Here is a 19,101-nt window from a genome sequence, read left to right as displayed (position 1 = left end):
CAGGCCGGCTCCTCTCTAACCTCTGCGCTCAGGGCCACGGTCCAAGGACCTGTCTGGGGCCACTCCCACCCACACCACCTGAGTGGTCAGCACACGCTCCAGCCACAAAGCGGGAGCGGGTGCTAGACCGGTCCTGCCCTCTCTGCAAGACCGGTCCTGCCCTCTCTGCAAGACCGGCACTGTGACCCAGGAGGGCATGCCCACCGTGTGCTGCCACTCTGCCCTGACCCCTCCCCCACCCCCGACGGTCAGAACCCCAGAGCCCGACTGCCACCAGCCGCGGGGGCAGGCGCCAAGTACCTGTGGGAAGGCGCGGGCCCTGTTGCTCCCCAGGGCTGCGCAGGGGCTGGAATGTTTGCACTCGCTGTTTGCCTGGGGGCAGGGCGGGATGGGGCGGGGAGGGGTGCTGCCCGCGGCCCCTCCGCTCGCCTGGCCTGGGGGCCCAGGCCCAGCTGAGTCCACAGCTCACGGGTCAGCTGGGGAGGAGGCGGGACCCTCTGGCTGAGATGGGGAATCCCAGGGCGGCTACGATACAACAGCGTCCCCTTGCCTTGACCTGTCCCCTCGCCACGTCCAGGCCCCTTCCATGCGCCCGTGGGCGGACCGGGAGACCCCAGCCCGCAGAGGACCTCCGCCGGCTCCTCCCCGCCGCCCCGCACCCCCCGAAGCCCGGGGCTTCCCAGCCCGGCTCGGAGATTATGCAAATCCCCGGCGGCTCCTTAATTAAATCCCTAACGAGGCGCTGGGGCCGGGCCAGGGGCGGCGCTGAAAGCCGGGGTCACGCTCCGGAGGGGCCCGGCCCGTCTGCGACGGGAGGCCCCTGCGCCCCGCCCGGGGCCTGGGAACCGCCGCGCCGCCGGAGGGGGCGTACCGGCCGGGCCCGCCGCGGCCTCCTCGGAATGGCGCTTCTCCCCCGGGGGCGCGGGCGCACCTGCGGCCCGTCCTGCGGCCCGTCGTCCCGGGGCCGCCGGGGTCGGGGGCGGGGCGGCCGGGGCAGCGGCCCCCTCGCCCCCCTTTCAGACGCCTGTTGTTGGGCCAACAGCCGGGGCCGCGGCCGCCTGAAAGGCCCGGATTAGCGAACATTAGCGGCCCTTTGAGCGGCGCCCGGGGCGCCCTTTCCGCCGGCCCGCCCCCGCGCAGGCCGGACAGGGGCCGGGGAGGGGCGGGGGGACCGGGGGAGGGGAGCGGGGGAAGGGCGGGACCCCTCGCCGTGGGACCCCGCCGTCTGCCTTTCCTCACCCCTCCCGCCCCGGGGTCCGGCCTCAGGGCTCCGGCCCGCTTGGGAGTCGAGGGGAAGCCTGGCAGGAGGTGGCCCTGGGTGCCCACCCCGCAGAGCCCTCCCTCCTGCCTGGCATCCGAGGGTCAACGGGGAGAGCCCCAGACCCCTTCCGGCCAAAGCAAAGCCTCCGAGTGGCCGAAAGGCCAGGCGGCCTGGCCGAGGGTCCCACAGCTCCTGGAATTCCTGCCGGCCAGCCCACCCCTCCCTCCCGCCTGGAGCTCCCCCCAGGCCGGCGCGGCCTTCTCTCTGCTGTCTGCGCTCCCGGCTGGTGGCTCCTAGCCCCCAGATCACGCGGGAGGGAGATTATCACCTCTCTCGGGGGGCTCTGCCTTCTCCCTGGAAACAGCTCCTGGGCCCTGAGGTCAGTGACTCTTGAGGGGGTCCCGGAGAAGACAGGAGGCGGCGGGGTGCAGAAGAACCAGGGAGGACACAGGGGCTGAGCGCCAGACCACCGGGACACCTGACTCAGCTTACATCACGGGAGGCGCTGCTGTTACCCCGCTTCGCAAAGGGGGACACTGAAGTGTGGGGCGGGGTCACAGCGTAAGGGGCCCTGGCCCCCGCCTCCCTCACCCAGGGTCTCCTCCTCACCCGCCCCCAGCCCCCTGCCTGGCTGGCCGGGAGGCCTCCTGGGGTGGGGGGCTCCTGGCACCCCTGGTGCCGTCTGGGCTGAGCCTCCTCTCTCAGGGTGTCAGCTACTGATCAGGGGCTGGGGGCTGGCTCAAAGCCCCACCTGCCCCCTGGGACCCGAGCCCAGGGCCCCATGTGCTACGCCTGCACACACATGCACACGCAGGCTCCTGTGCCGCGGCCAGCACCCCCGCCCTGGGGAGAGTAAACATGTTCGCAGAGGAAGCAACAGGCCTGTCTCCCAAGAGAAAAATGTGGCCAAACCAGACCCAGGCGGCCGAGGGCCCCACTCTCACTACCACCCTGAGTCAAGAAGGCCTCTCAAGTCTGCTGGTAAACCATTGACAGCCCCAGTTCCTGTGGCCGCCCAGCACCCGCGGGAGCCCGGGTGGGGGGCTGGGCAGGCCTGTCCGATGGGTGGGGGCCCCTGTGAGTCGCTCCCTGATCCACTGCAGGAGGGCTGATTCTTGGGGCCTGTGGGGTCCCCCGGGGTTGCCCCGTCTGCCTCGGAGATCTCGCCTGAGGGCAGACCCAGCCACCACCTCCTCGGGCCCAAAGCTCTGCTCCTGTGTGTCCCCGGGCCCCCACCACATGCCTGGGCCCCAGATGGCTCGGGACCAGCTTTGGTCCTGGCATGGGGCCCGTGGGGCATTAAGGGGCACCCCGAGCTGTGGGAGGCCCAAGACAGAGGCTTCCCGATTCCTGGCCCCCAGAGGGATGTCGCTGAGTCCAGGAGCATTGCCTTTGCTGGCCGAGGGAGGTGTGGACCGGCCCTGACCCCTCGCCTCTGGGCAAGGCAGGAGACCGGGGAGACGCCCCCTCCAGGGGCCCCCACCCCCCTGGCCAGGACAAGGACAGGCCTGGCCAGATCCTGTGACTCTGGAGAAACCACATGGAGCCTGGGGTTTGCAGCGGGAAACCCGATCGAGTAATGACAGGGTTGGCGTGGGGGTGACCGGCCGAGGGAACCACTCCACCGTGGGCCTGTCCGCAGTGAGGACCCCTGGGCCCCCCTCTTCCCATGGACAGCAGATGCCTGCAGCCAGGCGCCCAGGCCTCCTGCGTCAGCTGCACCCCCTCCTTTGCCCTCTGTGTGCCCACCTCCCCCAGCCTCTCTGCTTCACTACCTGCCCCCCCCCCCCCGGGGCCAGCCCAGAGCAGGGTCCCCCAGGAACCCTCTGGAACTGCTCTTTTGGGGTACACCCTGGCACTGTCACCTAACCCCTCTTTGGACCAAGGTGGGCCCTCCATCCCAGCCTGAGCCTCCTCTAGGCCCCAGGACCCTGAGGTGTGGGCCTTGGGCAACAGGGAACCCCCCGGGAGGTCAGGAGAAACCAAGGTCATGGTGTCCTGCAGCCCCCAGCCACTGGGACCCACCCAGCACACACAGGGACCCTTGCGGGCTCAGCCGGGGCTGAGTCTCAGGCTGTGGTGTCCAGCCACCTCGCTGGGCCCTGGGGCAGCTGCTGGGAGGCCCGAGGCAGCGGCAAGCCTGCAGGGCTTCCGGGAAGGCGCTGGAGCGGCCGGCCGGTTCACACCGCGCTCAGAAGCCAGACCCTGCCACCCCGTGACGGACTGTTGGCCGAGGCCCCCGGGGCGGACGCTGGGGCAGGCCCCGCCTCGGGCGCGGGGCGCACAGTGCGCTCTGCTCTGCCGCGCGGGCGCGGGCGCGGGCGGGCGGGCAGCTTTAATTACCGCTGGCTGGGGCCATTGAGCCGCGCTAATCCGGGGCCGCGGCTGCGGGCGGCTCGGGCGGGCGCCCCCTCCCCCCCAGCCCGGGCACGGGGTCCCCGGGTTCTCACGTCCTGCCGGCCCCAATTAAAGCGAGCTCGGCGGGGCTGCCGCTGTGCTAATGAGCTCCGCGGCCGCTGGGCTGCGCGCCAGGGGGGCGCGCGGGGGCGGGGTGGGGGCGGGGCTGGCTTGGGTGGGGTGACTTGGGACCATTCCCGGGGAGAGGCCGGGGCTCCCTGAATGTGCCCACCTGCGGAGGGGGTTCCCCCCGCCCCGCACTCGGAAGTCAGGACTCCCTGAGTGCAGGGCAGGGACTGGGCTCTGAGGGCAGGGCAGGGCCCCATGGGGGTGGTGCTGGGGCTGGTGGTCTGTCCAAGTCGTCCCCTCCCCGTGCTACCCGCCACCTGCACCTGGGCCTGGGACACAGACAGGAGAGCCGCCCGTTCTGGCACCTGGCTGGGGTCTGCAGCCTTGTGGGGCTTGGACGCCGGGGCGCCCTCGCATCAGCTTTGCACATGAACAGTGGCCTGAAGCCTGGGGCCTGGGGTGAGGGCCAAAGGGGCTCATGCGCGGACCCTCCAGGCTCTCAGCCCAGGGAGCTCTTGGAAGAGGGGTGGCGCGGCAAGGTGGCAGGACCCAGAGGCGCTGCCAGAAACCCCAGGCCCACCCGTGGTACCCTGCTCAGCCTGGGCAGGGTGGCTTTCCTGGGGACTCTGTGGGCTGTTGAAACCTCCTGCCCCCCGGCCTTTGGGTCACGCGGGAGCCATGGCCCAGGCAGGGCCCTGGCACAGAGCTGAGGCCTCCCCATGGTGACGGGGCCCGGCACAGAAGAGAGCTGGGGGGATGAGAGGGCCCCGGCCAGACTGAGTGCCGGTGGCCGCCAGCGGGGGCTGAGGGGTGGGGTGGGCTGTCTCCGCCCTGTTTGCCTCCCACCCTGGGGGGCTGCGTCGCTTGGGAGAGGCTGCCCATCTCTGCAGGGACCCTGAGGTCCGGGGCTGCAGCCAGACCTCTCCTCCTGCCCCCAGCCCGCCTGACGGGGGGCTGTCAGCACGGGGCTTCGAAGTTTCTGGGGCCCCAGGCCCGGCTCACAGGGCAGCCCGCTCTCTCACTCCTGCCCTGGAGAGCTGCGGACTGGGGCGATGGGGCCCAGACACTGAAGGGGTGCGCGGAGCTTTGGCGGGCAGAGGCCCCATCTCAGCCCACAGGGGCCCTCAGTGCCACTCTCTGCTCTGGTAGGCAAGGGGTGTGGTTGGGTGGGAGGCCTCTGCTTTCCGGCCAGCCAGCACTGTGACCCTGCTGACCACACCACTAGGGGCAAGCGCGGGCCCAGAGCCTGACCAGCCCGTCCTGCCGCGGGCCCCAGCCCGCTCCTTTCGTGCTCACAGGTGTGCAGGCGCACGGGGTGGGCGTGTGCGTGTGGACGGGCATGCTGGACCCCAGCGTGCGGCCGTGGAGGGGGCTGAGGGTCTGCACAGAGGGGTTTTGGGGCCGCGCGGTGACCCAGTTCTCAGCCGCCCATGGCACGGACACTCAGACACAGCTGCTGAGACCCAGCGATGGCGGGGGCTCGCGGAGCAGCCAGCCCATCTCACAGAGCGGGAAACTGAGGCTGTGGAGGCGCCGCAGCCACTAAAGGTTTCCCCTGGTTGCAGAGCGGGGCCGGGATCGCGAGAGCCAGACCGGGAGCTGGGCGCCCAACCCGAGCCGCTGCGGCCGGGGCCTCCCTGCCTGCCCTCTTCTGCTGAGTGGTTGGGTCCAGGTTTGGGGCCGGCCAGGTGTGGGGTGGTTCATGTTTTGGAGAGAGGGGGACGTCATTGGACCCCTACCCCCTGCCCCTCCAGGAAGCCCCCTCCCCGCAGTCCGCTTCGGGCCCTGGGTTTTGGGGCCATTCGTGAGCCCGAGCGAGTCACATCCCTGAACGGAGCTGATGGCATGGTGGCAGGCTTCCCATCTCCCTGCCCCGCCCCCGCCGGGGGCCCAGGCCCGCTGTGTCCACCCCCTGGCCCGGCAGGAGCCTGGTGCCAGCCCTTGTCCCCCGGACAGCCGGTGAGCGCAGCGGGCGCTATCTGTACCTGCAGCAGAAAGGGCCTGTCGCACCCAGGCCAGGTGTCGGCGCCTGGGAAGGGGCCAAGCAGAAACCTGAGCCCGCCACCCCCCATCCGCAGCCAGGCTGGCCGTCCCCAGAGACGGCACCCTGGTCCTCAGCCCCTCCCGGGGCGATCCGTCCCAGATCCGGGCGGGGGCCAGCCCCGGGGGGGCCTGCAGCCGCTTCCAGGGTTGGGTGGAGGATGGGAGAGGCGGTGGGAACGGAGGGCCTGGTAGGCCTTGTGCCCCATCTGCGTGAGGGGCCACGCACTCGGCATCTGAGCGGAGGGGCAACCTCGGATCCCTGCCCCCTGCCTGCTCAGACGCCGTGAGATCTGGGTCAGGACGGGGGCCGGGGGCAGCGGGGCACCCGGTGTGGGCTTACCGCTCTCACGCCGCCTCCCACGGGCACCCGGGCCAGACTGTCCCCAGGGGGTGACCCCACCCAGCTGCGGTCCCCCCGCCCGGGGCCCCTGCACACACTGCCCCTGCACTGGCCACCCGCGTCCTCGCCTCTGAAACCCCCGCCCGGCTGGGGCCCGCCTGGGGAGCCCCTTCTGAGCCCACGGCTTGGGGCCTGCCCCCCAGCCCTCACTGCTCGTGATGAGGGCTCCCAGGCGTGGGGCGTGTGTTCTGAGCCCTCACGACTGAGTGAGGGGGGTGGGTGTTGGGCCCCCAGAACAGAGTGAGGCGGGCATGGGGAGCCCCCCAGCCTGCCTGGCCTTTGGCTGGCCCCTCGTTCCCAGGAGCGGGCTCCCCGGTCCAGGCAGCGCACGGGGCTGGGCCCGTCCCTGGGAACGCTCTCGGCTCTCCCTGCGTCCTCAGCCTTGCCGCTGACTGCTGGGTCCTGCTGCCTTCCTGGACGCTTGGGCAGCGTGTGGGGGTCCTCGTCGCCCCCCGAGGCCCCCCAGCTAACAAGCGGATGGCCTTTTCCTCCGCTCTAGGGTTCTCTCATCGTGCCCCCCATCCGCAAATGTCGCCTCCAGCCCCAGCCACACGCCTGCTGGGGGCTCTCGGGACGCTGGCCTCCAGCTTGAGCTCAGGTCTCCCCTGGGCTTAGCTGCCCCTCACCGGGGCAGCCCCACAGCCCTCAGTCCCAAGCTGTAGGTCCCGGGGGCTGTGGTCAGTCACTCTGCAGTCCCGGGGGAGACCCGGGTCCCAGAAAGAGCCTGGAAGAGAGACCGTGTGGTTCCGCCTGTGGCCGAGAGCTCTAGCATTCCCGAGAAGCCCGGCTCACTGGGACCCTGGCCTCGGACACCAGCCTGAGCGCATCAAAACCACTGCACCGTGGGCCCAGGGCGAGGGGGTGGGCGGAGCTCTGCAGGCTCCGGAGGGTGGGGGTCACAGCCAGATAGAGCTGCCTGGGACCTGCTGCAGGCCGCCCAGCGGGCAGCCTGTACCTTTCCCCGTGGCGGCCCCTGGGGTGCACCCCGGGGCACACGGCCATCGAGGGCAGATGCCCTCTGAGGGCGTGACCTTGGACACGTGGGTCCAGCCTCACCCCTGAGGTCCTTGGACGGGCCGATCGACCCCAGTATGGGGGGTGTCTTCAGAGGGGGCTGACCTCTGGGACCCAACTGGGGGCTCAGGCCTCCCCATGGAGCTTGAAAGTGGTCAGCACCCCCCAGTGGGAGACGGGCGCCCCCGGCGGCGGGTCCAGCTGGGGCCCTGAGGCCCTTCCCTTGACCGTCCCGGCTCTGGAGGACACGGTCACAGGGGCTGAGGTCGAGGCTGGAGTCCAGTCAGCCTCAGCCGGGCGGGCACAGCCGCATGGACAAGTGGGCCCTGGGCCGACAGCCCCAGCCAGCACCACCGCCCTCGCGCTCCACAAGGCCGGCCGCTGACCCTGACGCCTCCTGACTCCGGCCACCCCTGACTGTGGACGGGTGTCTGTGTCTGGGTCGGGCACTGCGGGCGCTGTGCCGGGAGGAGGTGGCCGGTGCTGGCTCAGCGTTGCTGGCCTCCCAGGGCGGGCAGGGCGGCCCTCCCACCCCTCCCCATCCCCCCCGGGCCCAGGGCCCAGGCCCAGCCCGAGAGAACACAGGCCTCCTGCCCCAGCCTGTCAGCCAGGCTTCTCCATCCGACCACAAACACTGCCACCAGGAAGCCCTCTGCAAAGATGCTCTTGGGGTCCCAGCTTTGTCTGGTGACCTCCAAGGCCCTCAGGCACCATCAGTTCTGAGTGTGAGCAGGTGTGCAGTGGGTCCTGACCCAGGGACTCTGTTCCGTTGGGCGGTTCAGGGCGGAGGGGGTGCGGGGTCCGCAGGGAGGACTCAGGCAACCTCAAGCCAACCCCTCACCCACAGCATGTCCACTGGGCTCTGCCTTTGAGACATTCCAGAAGCTTTTCAGCCTCGGAGCCACCACCTGACCCAAGCCTCCTCGCCTCCCACTGGGACTCTGTTCACCTCCTCCCTGGCCCGGAAGCCCCCTCCTGTCAGGCACAACCTTCCTGTCTCACCCCAGTGAAAAAGTCCTTAACAGTTAAACCACCCCCGGCCCAGCCTTTGCCCAGCCTCAGGGTCCCCACTGTTTCGCAGGGTCCCGCGTTGGGCGGTCAGGGCCCCGGCAGAGAGCTGTGTGCTCAGGGTCCCCGCTCCCCGCCTGCAGCTCGGCCGCTGAGGAGGCGCAGGTGGTGTGGCCGTGGGCGGCCGAGAGCGGCCGCGGCTGCGAGGACTGTGGTCCTTACTGCCCTCCCTGCTCCGTGTCGTCTCCGTGTGGGCATGTGCAGCTCTCAGAGGGCTTTCGGCCAGGGCTGGGGTGCACACGCCCAGGGTCCCCCCGGCAGCCTGTGCTCTGGCCGCCTGCCCCACCCCCAGGGCCTCCCCCACCCCCCAGCCCGGACCACTCCCCCCACAACACACTCTAGACTTTCCTCAAACACAACTTCATTCCCATTTGTGCCATTGATTGTCTGAGTGGACAAAGGCCTCTTTCAGGGACGTCAGAGGTTCAGCAAATAAATAAATGAATGAAGTCTCAGTGGAGGAAGAGGCGGTGGGAAGGGGCTGGGGGGCAAGCCGAGCGTCCTCCGCCCTGGGAGGGAGCCGGGGCTGGGGACAGGCCGGATGGCGGGAGAGCCGGGGACACGGCCACCCAGCTGCGTCAGGGGCCTTGGGGGCGTCTCACCCGGAAGGCTCCACAGGGCCAGGGGGCTGGCTCAGGCTGCAGACCGGGGTGTCCGGCGGTGACACGGGGATCGCAGCCCTGGGCCTGGGTGATGGGGGTGGCAGGCCAGCCTGTGGTCTCCTGAGTGTCCCCCCACAACCCAGGTGCCAGCCTTGACTGTGTACCTTTCCCAGGGTCCCAGTTTGAACCAGGAGACAACCCTCAGCCCGGAGGGGTGGCGCTGCTGGCGGATCTGAGATTCATGATCTGGGGGCTCCCACGTGCCATCAGCCCTAACCCTGGATGCCCCACCCTGTAAACCCAGAGCTCAGGGCACGCGTGACTGTAACCAGGATGCCGGCCGGAAGGGGGCTTGTGCTCAGAAAGCTGCTCTGACTGAGAGCACGGCCCTGCACACCTCCACCCGCTGCCCAGAGCCTGATGCCCCCAGAGTGGGGCCCAGGAAAAGGCCGGGCTCAGGGCCAGTCAGGAGACAGCAGCCCATGGGCAAGGCTCCCCGGGGAGTGTAGACGTCTCCATCAGGGCCCAGCCCTGGAAGAGACCCTGCCCCCCCCCACCCCCAGCACAGACAGAGCTGGAGCGGGAGGGCAGGTAGAGAGGGCTGGAGGAGTCCAGGAGGGCTGCCTGGAGGAGGGGGCAAGGAACAGCCCTCAGGAGTGCTGGGGCTGGCCTGCTGGGTTGGCTGCTGCCCCAGCGCAGGCCGGGTCCAGGCCCCAGGGCAGCGCTGACTCCTGGCCACTGGGGACGACGACGGCCAGCATTTAAATTCCAGTTGAGTCAGCCTGAGCGGCCCGGGCGTGAGAACAGGCGCCCCCACCCCCAGCCGGGCCCGCCCGCCGCATTCCTGCCTCCCCGGAGATGGCCGCGGGCGTCGCCAGGGGGCCCGAACGCGGTGCTCAGTGGCCGGGGACAAGGGGCCATCGAGCGGTGACGGGCAGGATTGAGCCGTCAGCGCCCTCCACTCGGGACCCCTCCTCTGTCCCAGCCCCCTCTCAGCGCCACCGTCAGCTGCTAGCATGGGCCCTGTGCACGCCCTCCCGGGCCGGAGCGGACGTGGGCCTCGGGCCCCTCGACTGACCCACCGACCGTAGGGCCACGTCTCCTCACTCGCCCCACCACAGTCAGAGAGCGGCATCTTAATCGGATTGTGCCACGCCCCTGTTCAGAGCCTGGGGGCCGCCCCCGCCCCAAGATGGGGGTCGAAGGCCAGCTCCCCCTCCGGCCACCGGCCAGCTGACCTCGCCCCGCCCGCCCATCCCTTCCCCGCCCCCTTGCTGCCTGGAGGCGCCCGGTGGGCCTGCCCTGCCACCCGCCCGCCAGCTGCCCTGTTCCTGCCCTGCAGTCTCGCCTGGGTGCGCCTCCCCTTGCCCATCACCCCAGACCATCAGCCCTGCAGGTGCTCCGTGCCCGGTGCCCATCCTGAGCCGGCCCTCGGGGTGTCCTCACACAGCTGAGGAATCCAGGTTTCCGTGCAAATGAGCCGCTGGCCACGTGCCCAGGACCCCAGAGGGGGCACAGTGCCCTCATGCAGCCCTGTGGAGAGGAGGGCAAAGGAGGCGTGCCTGCCCCCCCCCCCGCCCTGCCAGGGAGGTGTGAGGCCCTGAGACCATCCCCTCCTCGGATCTGGGGCCCCCCCAGCCCCCGCCACCCTGAGGAGCCGCAGAGGTCGGGGGCGGGCCTGGGGGCGCCTGTCAACGTCCATGTCCAGCCGGACAGGGTCACCGGGCGGGGTGCTGGTCCTTTGAGGCCAGGCTCAGCCCTTCTTCTCTACAGGCCGTGCCGGGGGCCTCATCTCGGGCCCCTGGGGGGAGGATGTCAGGCAGGGCGCCAGGAACCTGAGCCCGGGAGGGGTGGTCCCAGGAGGCGGAGGATCCCAGTGGGCACAAAGTGCTGGCGGCCCAGCCCCTGCTGGCGAGAGCTCGCGAGCCGGACAGGCTGGCGCGGGGCCTGAGGGTGGCGCGGGGCAGACACCTCCTTCTGTCCTCCTGGGAAGAGGAGCTACCCCGCTGTGGCCTGGGTTAGGCGGGCTGCCGGGGGTCCAGAGAGAGTGGGGGTGTCCTTGGGCAGAATGGACAGCCTGCCACGTCTGCTGTGTACCCCAGGTGGTCACAGGGGCCTCCCTCCCCAAGACAGACAGGCGTCAGGGCACCCAGGCCAGTAAGGTGGGATGGTGCGGGGCGTGGGGTCTGGGCTTTGTGGGAACCTCCAGGGAGGTGCGGAGGGGAAGTCTCAGGCAGGCCTCCCCGTAGGCTCTGGCCACACTGACCACATGGACCACCCCCCTGCCCCAGGGCTCCACAGAGAGGCCTGAGCAAGTCATTCTCACCCTCCGGACCTGATCCAGGGCCAAAGGGCCAAAAGCAGGAAAAGGAAGCCTGCTGCTAGGGACAGCTGCCCGAGGCACCACTGGCCCACTGCCTGCTCGAGGCATCCAGAATGCAGCCCACTCCCCCCCAGAAGCCCCTCCAGGCTCCAGCCTCTACCCTGAGACCTCGGTCAGATCAGCCCCACCCCAGCTCGGGACCCTGATGCAGCTGACACCCTGCTGGAAGGAAGTCCCCCAGCTGCCTGTCCCTCCCGGACCCCGGCTGCTGGGCCCCCGTCCGGCCTCGCGCATCCCCCTGCCCGGCTCGGTTCTGTCGCCCGTGGACATCCACGGTCAGCACATGTGGCCGCCATCCTCGCGTGGAGGGCCTCTGACCCCCGGCCTGCACCACCGCAGGGCGTGTCCCGTGACCGTCCAGCCCTGGAGGCCGGCCTTGGCCTGTGTCCTCCTGAGACCCCCCCCCAGGGCTGTAAGCAGCGCCGGGCGCACAGAGGCGGTGGGGGGCGGCTACAGAACGGGGGAAGGAGTGCTGACTCTTGAGTCCGGCGCTGAGGCTGAGGGCAGAGCAGGGCCCAGCACGGGAGGCTCTCGGCGTGGCTGGGGAGCCCAGGCCTGGCCCTTCGCTGCCCCCCATCCCGAGGACCCCCAGGTCAGCAGCCATCCCCTCCCTCTCGCCCAGCTGTCCTCGCCGGCCCCACAAGCCTGCCGGAGGCCCCTTCATGAGGACCCTCGCCAACTTCGCCTTTGACAGGAAGCACGGGGCTGGCTGGGCCAGAGGAGCGGGGGTGCGGCCCCCGGGGCCGCCTGCCCAGGGCGCCTGCTGGCCTCCATCTCTTGCTCCTCATCAGGCGGGCTGCACTGGGGAGGCGGCCAGGCCTCGAGGACGATGAGGACCTGCTGCTGGGGCTGCTCTGGGACTGCCTGCCCTGGGGGCCCGCCTCCCAATAGGCCCCGCCCTGGGGGCCGGCCTCCTGGTGGGCCTTGTCCTGGGTCCAGCCTGGTGGGCCCTGCCCTGGGGGCCCAGCCTCCTGGTGGGCCCTGTCCTGGGGGCCCAGCCTGGTGGGCCCTGTCCTGGGGGCCCAGCCTCCTGGTGGGCCCTGTCCTGGGGACCAGCCTGGTGGGCCCTGTTCTGGGGGCCCAGCCTCCTGGTGGGCCCTGTCCTAGGGGCCCAGCCTCCTGGTGGGCCCTGTCCTGGGGGCCCACACAGCCCAAGGCCTGTCCCTGCTCTGCGGCCTCCGGGTTGAGCCAGGCTTCTCACTGCCAACCCCTCGCCCCTCCTCCCTTCCAAGCCCCGGGGCGACTCCACACCGCGGGCTGGTGTCTAGGCTGTGGGGCCAGAGAGGGGCTCCCTGGAGCTGAGCTGTCCTCTGGGCGCTTGCCCGGGGCTGAGAGGGCACAGCTGGCCCTGCAGGAGCCCTGAGCAGGTGAGGTGGTTTCCAGGGAGGTGAGGGGACTGGGCTCCGGGGAGAGGAAGGCCCTACCAGGTGGTGGTGGTCTCCAGGTGTGTGAGGACCGGCCGACAGGAGGGTGACCAGGGAGGGTGCTGGGCGAGCCCCCTGCTGGGTGGGGGCTCAGTTGGGAGCCCATGCTGGGCAGGGCTGCCTGCCTCCAGAGGAGGAGGGACGGAGGGGTCAGGGTGGGGCGGGACGGGGTGGGGAGGCCCGTGCGTTCCTGTCAGGCGGCTCTGGGAGGGGACAGGAGCCGTCAGGGCTGGGCCCACCTGGGAGGCCCTGCCCCACTCCTGTCTCCCCGTGCCCAGGCCTGGGCCAGCTCCTTGAGCCCCAGATCACCCCGGGCACCCCCCAGCTCCTCTTTGCCTGGGGTGGGGTCCGGGCCACAGTTGGGGTTGACCAGCATGTCTCAGCCCCTGTTCTGAGGTCATGAGGTGGCTCTCCTGTCCCTTCCGGGGCCCACCTGCAGGGTGGAGCCCTGGTCTCAGCCCTGGGAGGGGAGGAGGCCACAGATGCCCAAGGGCCCAGTCTCACCAGCCACAGCCCACAGGAGCATCTTCTTTCTCTCCTTGCCCTGGCGGCCAGGGAGCTCAGGATCCAGGCAAGGGCAAAATATCTGCCCCCGAAAGCCTCAGGATATGGAACAATGGACTGGTTCCAAATTGGGACGGGAGTACGTCAAGGCTGTATATTGTCACCATGCTTATTTAACGTCTATGCAGAGCACATCATGAGAAACGCTGGGCTGGAAGAATCACAAGCTGGAATCGAGATTGCCGGGAGAGATGTCAATCACCTCAGATAGGCAGGTGACACCACACTTATGAAGAAAGCAAAGAGGAGCTAAAGAGCCTCTTGATGAAAGTGAAAGAGGAGAGTGAAAAAGTTGGCTTAAAACTCAACATTCAAAAAATTAAGATTATGGCATCCAGTCCCATCACTTCATGGCAAGTAGATGGGGAAAAAAATGGAAACAGAATTTATTTTCTTGGGCTCCAAAACCACTGGGGACAGTGAGTGCGGCCTTGAAATTAAAAGACACTTGCTCCTTGGAAGAAAAGCTATGACCAACCTAGACAGCATATTAAAAAGGAGAGATGTTACTTTGCCAACAACGGTCCATATGGTCAAAGCTACGGTTTTTCCAGTGGTCAAGTTTGGGTGTGAGAGTTGTACTATAAAGAAAGCTGAGTGCTGAAAAATTGGTGTTTTTGAATTGTGGTGTTGGGGAAGACTCTCGAGAGCCCCTTGGACTGCAAGGAGATCCAACCAGTCCATCCTAAAGGAGATCAGTCTTGAATATCCGTTGGAAGGACTGATGTTGACGCTGAAGCTCCAATCCTTTGGCCACCTGATGTGAAAAGCTGACTCATTGGAAAAGACCCTGATGCTGGGGAAGATTGAAGGCAGGAGAAGGGGGCAACAGAGGATGAGATGGTTGGATGGGATCACCGACTCAATGGACATGAGTTTGAGCAAGCTCTGGGAGTTGGTGATGGGCAGGGAAGTCTGGTGTGCTGCAGTCCATGGGGTCACAGAGTCAGACATGACTTAGCAACTGAACAACAACAACAGACGGGCTTAGGAATGTTTCTTTTTTCTTGGCCTAAATAAATCCACTGTGAAAAAGGTGTGTTTTCTCAGCAGCTTGGAGCTCAGGCCTGCACAGCAGACAACCTCGGGCTTGCTTCCACAGGTGCGATCTCCTGTCTCAGCCCCAGTGCCCGGGTGGGGACCCCAGCCCCCGCCCCCTCGGCCCCAGCAGAGCTTCCAGTCCTGGACCTGCAGTCGGAGCCCTCATCAGGGTGGCCCCTGGACCCGGGGTGGGGCAGCTCTGAGCCACTGTGTTCTTCCAGCTGGCCAGCCCAGACCCTGCCCTGCCCCCATACAAGCACCCAAGCCCCCTGTCTGCAAGGATGAGGACCTGGGCTCTTGCCTGAGCCTGAGCTGCCTCCTAGGAGGAGGGGTGCCCTTTCTACTCCTGAGGGCTTCCAGCGGAGGCCAGCCTTGGAGACCTGGGCAGAGCTGCCATGGTGAGTGCTGGGCTTGGTGACGCGTCCTGCCCTGCGCAGGGGACACACCTGCCGTCCCACTGGGCTCGCTGAGGTCCGCCCTGCCTGGGTGCTCCCGGAGGTCGGGGCCCTGGCTGGAGGCGGGTGGCTGGGGGCTTGGTGGGCCCCGGGGCCTGGCAGGTGACCCCGGCAAGATGGCTTTGTTTAGGACACCATCAATGGGCTGCTGTGCTCTGCTAGTCCTGCCCACCTGGCAAGGCAGACGTGGCCTTGCAGGCCGGCCCCAGCCCAACTGGCAGCAGCTGGCAGCTGCACGTGGCCAGGGTCTGCTGCTCAGCCCGGAGGGCTGTGGGAGCCCCACCTGAGCAGAGAGGAAGGCCCGTACGTGGCCAGCTGTCCCCCAGGCTCCGCTCCGAGCAGTGAGGGAGGGCAGGCGGCCGACTCCAGTCCCGCAGCTGCTCTGGCCCGGGAGCCCTCGCCTTTCTTGGGGCCAGAGGTCTCCCGTCCCAGCACCCAATGCCAGGCTGGCAAAGGCTCAGGAGACTCAGCCAGACTCTATCCCTGGTCGCCTCGGGCTCTGCACCTCGAATAAGGGGACTCCCAGGAGACCAGGACAGAGGACGCCGCCCCAGAGGGCAGCGCGAAAGACCTGGCGTGGGGGCAGGATGGCGTGAGGGAGAGGGCCCCGCTGAGGCCTTCCCAGGCCCGGCCGTGGGGGGCTGCAGGCAGACTCGGCAGTGGGTTTCCGGTCCCCGGGTTGGGGGAGCCGTCTGGAGGACAGGGGCTGAGGCTGCGCTGTGGCAGCAGAGACGGGGCTGCAGTTGACTAGCAAGGTCTGCCAGGGCATGGGCTGGCACACACTGGCCTGCGTGCCACAACCTTCCCCTGGGACAGCCCCTGACCCCTCAGCGCCAGCCCCGTGGGTCACAAACGTACATCCTAGAAACCTCGCAGCCTCTATCCCCAGGGGCTCGGCCCAGGTCTCTGAGTCAGCTGGCTGCTGGCGGGGGCCCACCTGGTTCTGGGGGAGCCCCCTCTATGGCAGAACTGCAGGGGGCACAGGGAGGGACCGGGGCCAGCCTGCCCCTGGTCTGCCCGGTCTCCTTGGCCCGTGGCTCTTCTCCCCTCGCCGTCCTCACTTCTCGAACAGGCCGCGCACCCTCAGGAGCCTGCAGAGCCAGGACCACCTCCCTCTGAGGCGGGGAAGGTGGGTCTGGGCGGGGGCGGAGGGCACCTCGAAGGCGGAGGACCTTTGGCAGCCTGTGGCAAAGCAGCAGGTGGTCGCGGGCCTGGCACCCTGCTGCTGAGGGTCATCTGGGGGTGGGAGGGCCTGAACCGAGAGGCTCCGGGGGTGGGCCGGCCCCCGTCGAGTCTCCACCTGCCTAACAAGCTGGATTTCTGGCACTACCAGTTCTGTGAGCTCGAAGCAGGGAGCAGCCTGCAATCCCTGGAGCAATTTACGAGAAGCGTCTGGGCCGCGTGGTGTGTGTTAGCGTGCATGTCTGTGTGTGTGTGCAGGGAAGCACATCTTAGGGGAAGGAGGGACACTCTGAGCCCCCAAGTCCACGAGGCCGGGTGTCCAGGGGCCTCCCAGGAGCGGGCGCTGCAGAGTCACAGGGAGCTGGGGGGAGGGCTCCTGCCACCCGCCTGTGACCCCTGGGGGGGCTGCCCTGTTCTGGGGGCTGGACTAAGGGTGTCCTGGCAGTGAGGGTGGACGGGCTGGGGCTGGACAGGGTTAGGGCAGGGACGAAGGCGTGGGGACCAGGGGATGTCTGAGGCTTTCCACCAGCTGTCGGTTTGGAAGACTCATTGCTCTCTGCAGCCTCAGTAGGGGCTTCCCAGGTGGCTGAGTGGGTAAAGAATCTGTATGCAATGCAGGAGACTCAAAAGCCACAGGAGAAGGCAATGGCACCCCACTCCAGTACTCTTGCCTGGAAAATCCCATGGATGGAGGAGCCTGGAAGGCTGCAGTCCACGGGGTCGCTAAGAGTCAGACACGACTGTGCGTCTTCACTTTCAGTTTTCACTTTCATGCATTGGAGAAGGAAATGGCAACCCACTCCGGTGTTCTTGCCTGGAGAATCCCAGGGATGGGGGAGCCTGGTGGGCTGCCGTCTATGGGGATGCACAGAGTCAGACACGTCTGAAGCGACTCAACAGCAGCAGCAGCAGCAGCAGCAGACACAGGTTCAATCCCTGGGTCAGGAAGATCCCCTGGAGGAGGAAGTAGCAGCCCACCCCAGTGTTCCTGCCTGGAGAATGCCAGGGACAGGGGAGCCTGCTGGGCTACAGCCCACAAGGCCGCACAGAGTCAGACACGACTGAAGCGACCAGCACGCACACACGCACGCGCGCACACGCGCAGCGTCAGCATAGTCCTCCCAGGTGGCTGCAGCGCCGGAGCTGCATGGAGGTGTGGGTTCACCCCCTGGGTCAGGAAGGTCCCCTGGACACAGAAATGGCAACCAGCTCCAGTATTCCTGCCTAGACAATCTCATGGGGCTACAGTCTGCCAGGGTTGCAAAAAGCTGGACAGGACTGGACGACTGCAAACACATGCCCCACCCTCGGCGGGTTGGACGCAGCTATGGGGCCACCAAGTACCTGGCGGGGGGGGCTGCTTCACCCCAGCACGGAGTGTGGACAGCCCCTCTCCTAGCCAGCCCTGGTGAGGCCTGTCCCCCAGCTTCACCTGGCCACGGGCACAGAATGTGGCCCGCGGATGGCAGGGGTGTGAGCTGGGGCCCGGGACTCTTCATGCCCTGGGGCTGGGCGCCTGGCCCTCAGCCAGGATGAGCAGGGCCCCCACCAGGATGATAAACCCTAAGCACCAAGGCCAGCCCAAGGCCTAAGCCCTGGGGGCTTCTCTGAGGGCAAGCATCGCAGGAGGCGACCTGTACAAGTCAGGGCAGGGCGCCTGGGAGCAGCAGGACGTCACGGCCACAGCACGCGGCGAGGCCTCCTTGACGAGCCGTGTGCCCCTCTGCAGCGGGCAGACAGCGTCTCTGTCCACCTGAGCTTCCTCTTCTCAGCCCCGCAGGTCCACGGGGCCAGGGTCGGCCCACCTTTGGGGGCTAGTCTGGGAACTGGGCTGGCTCAGAGTCTGCAAGGCCAAAGGTGGCCCTGGGCCAGGTGATGGGGGCGCCTGTGGGGATGGGGACACCCAGATCCCTGCGTGGAGGCTGTCGGCTGGAGCGGCAGGGCACACGTGCACGGGCACGCACGCACACGTGCAGACACAGGAGTGTGAGCCTGAGCCAGGCTGTGCTGGGATCTGAAGCCCCTGCCCTCGCGGGGCGTGCACTCAGGCACGGTGGGGACCCCGCCCAGCCTTGTTCTGACCCAGTTTCCCGGGCCTGGCCCGGCCCTCGCTGCTCCGGCGCGCGGACGGGCGGCGTCTGCAGCAGGAGCTCGCAGGGCCAGTCGGCCGGATGGGGGGCAGGGGCCCACAGAAGCTGGATGGGCCTCTGCTGGCTTCCCGTGCTGAGGGCTCGGGCCCAGGTGCCCCCGGGAGCCAGGGGGCCGGCGGACACACACGCATGTGCCCGCAGGCGTGCGAGAGAGTCCGCGCGCCTGGCTCCCCTCGGGCCACCGGGCCCACCTGCGCGCTCTTGCAGCCACTCACTGTGCTACCCACCCTGGGGGTGGGCCACACGGTCCAGAGACCCAGCCCCACGGCCCTCCACTGCTGAGCGGGCAGGGCGCTCCTTGGGCACGCTCGCGGGGAGGCTAGTCAGGGCCTCCTTGGAGACCGGGCCCTGCAGGGCTGTGGGTCAGGGCTGTGCTGGACAGCCTGGGAGGCGTCTGGAGCGGGGTGTGGGAGGGTTGGGCTGGGAGGCAGGACTGGAGGCTGGTGGGATGGGCAGGGAGCACTGGCCAGATAAGGCTCTTTGATCTGAGCTGAGACAACCCAGACCCTCATCCTGAGATAACCTTGGCCTGGGGCACTCCACCCCTACCCAGTCTGGCTTGAGGCTGACCCTGGCCCAGGGAGGGGCGGGGTGACAGGTCCTCGGGGCAGGTGTGGCTGGAAACTGGGGCAGGGTTGGCCCAGGCTGAGCCCTGGGGGTGCTCCCTGGAGCAGTGGGCAGCAGGAGGGGAGCCTGGGGCGACTGGGCCCCAGAGCTGTGGGGGGTCTCACCAGGCCAGGAGGCCGCCCCCATCCACTTTCACCCTGAGCCTGGGGGTCCCGGGAGGCCACTCCCTGGCGGTGGGCTGTTGGGTGGTCCGGTCTCAGCTGGGCGCAGAGCAGCGTGGGCACAGGTATGGGCGCGGCCCTGTGGTCGGGGCTGGGGGTCGTTTATCTCACTCAGCCGCCCTCTGCCTGGGCGGTGGTCAGCTGTCAGCATCCCCCAGGTCTATCTGGACCACGCCCTCAGCGCCTGCAGGCCAGCCTGGGCGGACAATAAAGTTGTCAGCGGACTTGGGCTCTGGGGCAGGCAGGCAGGGGCGGGGGGC

At 68.4% G+C, this 19,101-nt stretch overlaps 1 long non-coding RNA gene across 1 annotated transcript; it reads left to right on the top strand.

The window, feature by feature from the left end:
• The first annotated feature begins 12,168 nt into the window (after nucleotides 1-12,168).
• LOC138442951 (uncharacterized) lies at nucleotides 12,169-14,260 on the top strand. The gene is made up of 2 exons (XR_011257943.1): nucleotides 12,169-12,604; nucleotides 13,217-14,260. It is a non-coding gene; the product is annotated as an uncharacterized lncRNA (long non-coding RNA).
• The last annotated feature ends 4,841 nt before the right edge of the window (nucleotides 14,261-19,101 follow it).

The sequence above is a fragment of the Ovis canadensis genome, chromosome 6 (assembly GCF_042477335.2).
Source record: "Ovis canadensis isolate MfBH-ARS-UI-01 breed Bighorn chromosome 6, ARS-UI_OviCan_v2, whole genome shotgun sequence".
In the NCBI taxonomy this organism is placed as follows: domain Eukaryota; kingdom Metazoa; phylum Chordata; class Mammalia; order Artiodactyla; family Bovidae; genus Ovis; species Ovis canadensis.
This window is presented reverse-complemented; position numbering and strand designations above follow the sequence as displayed.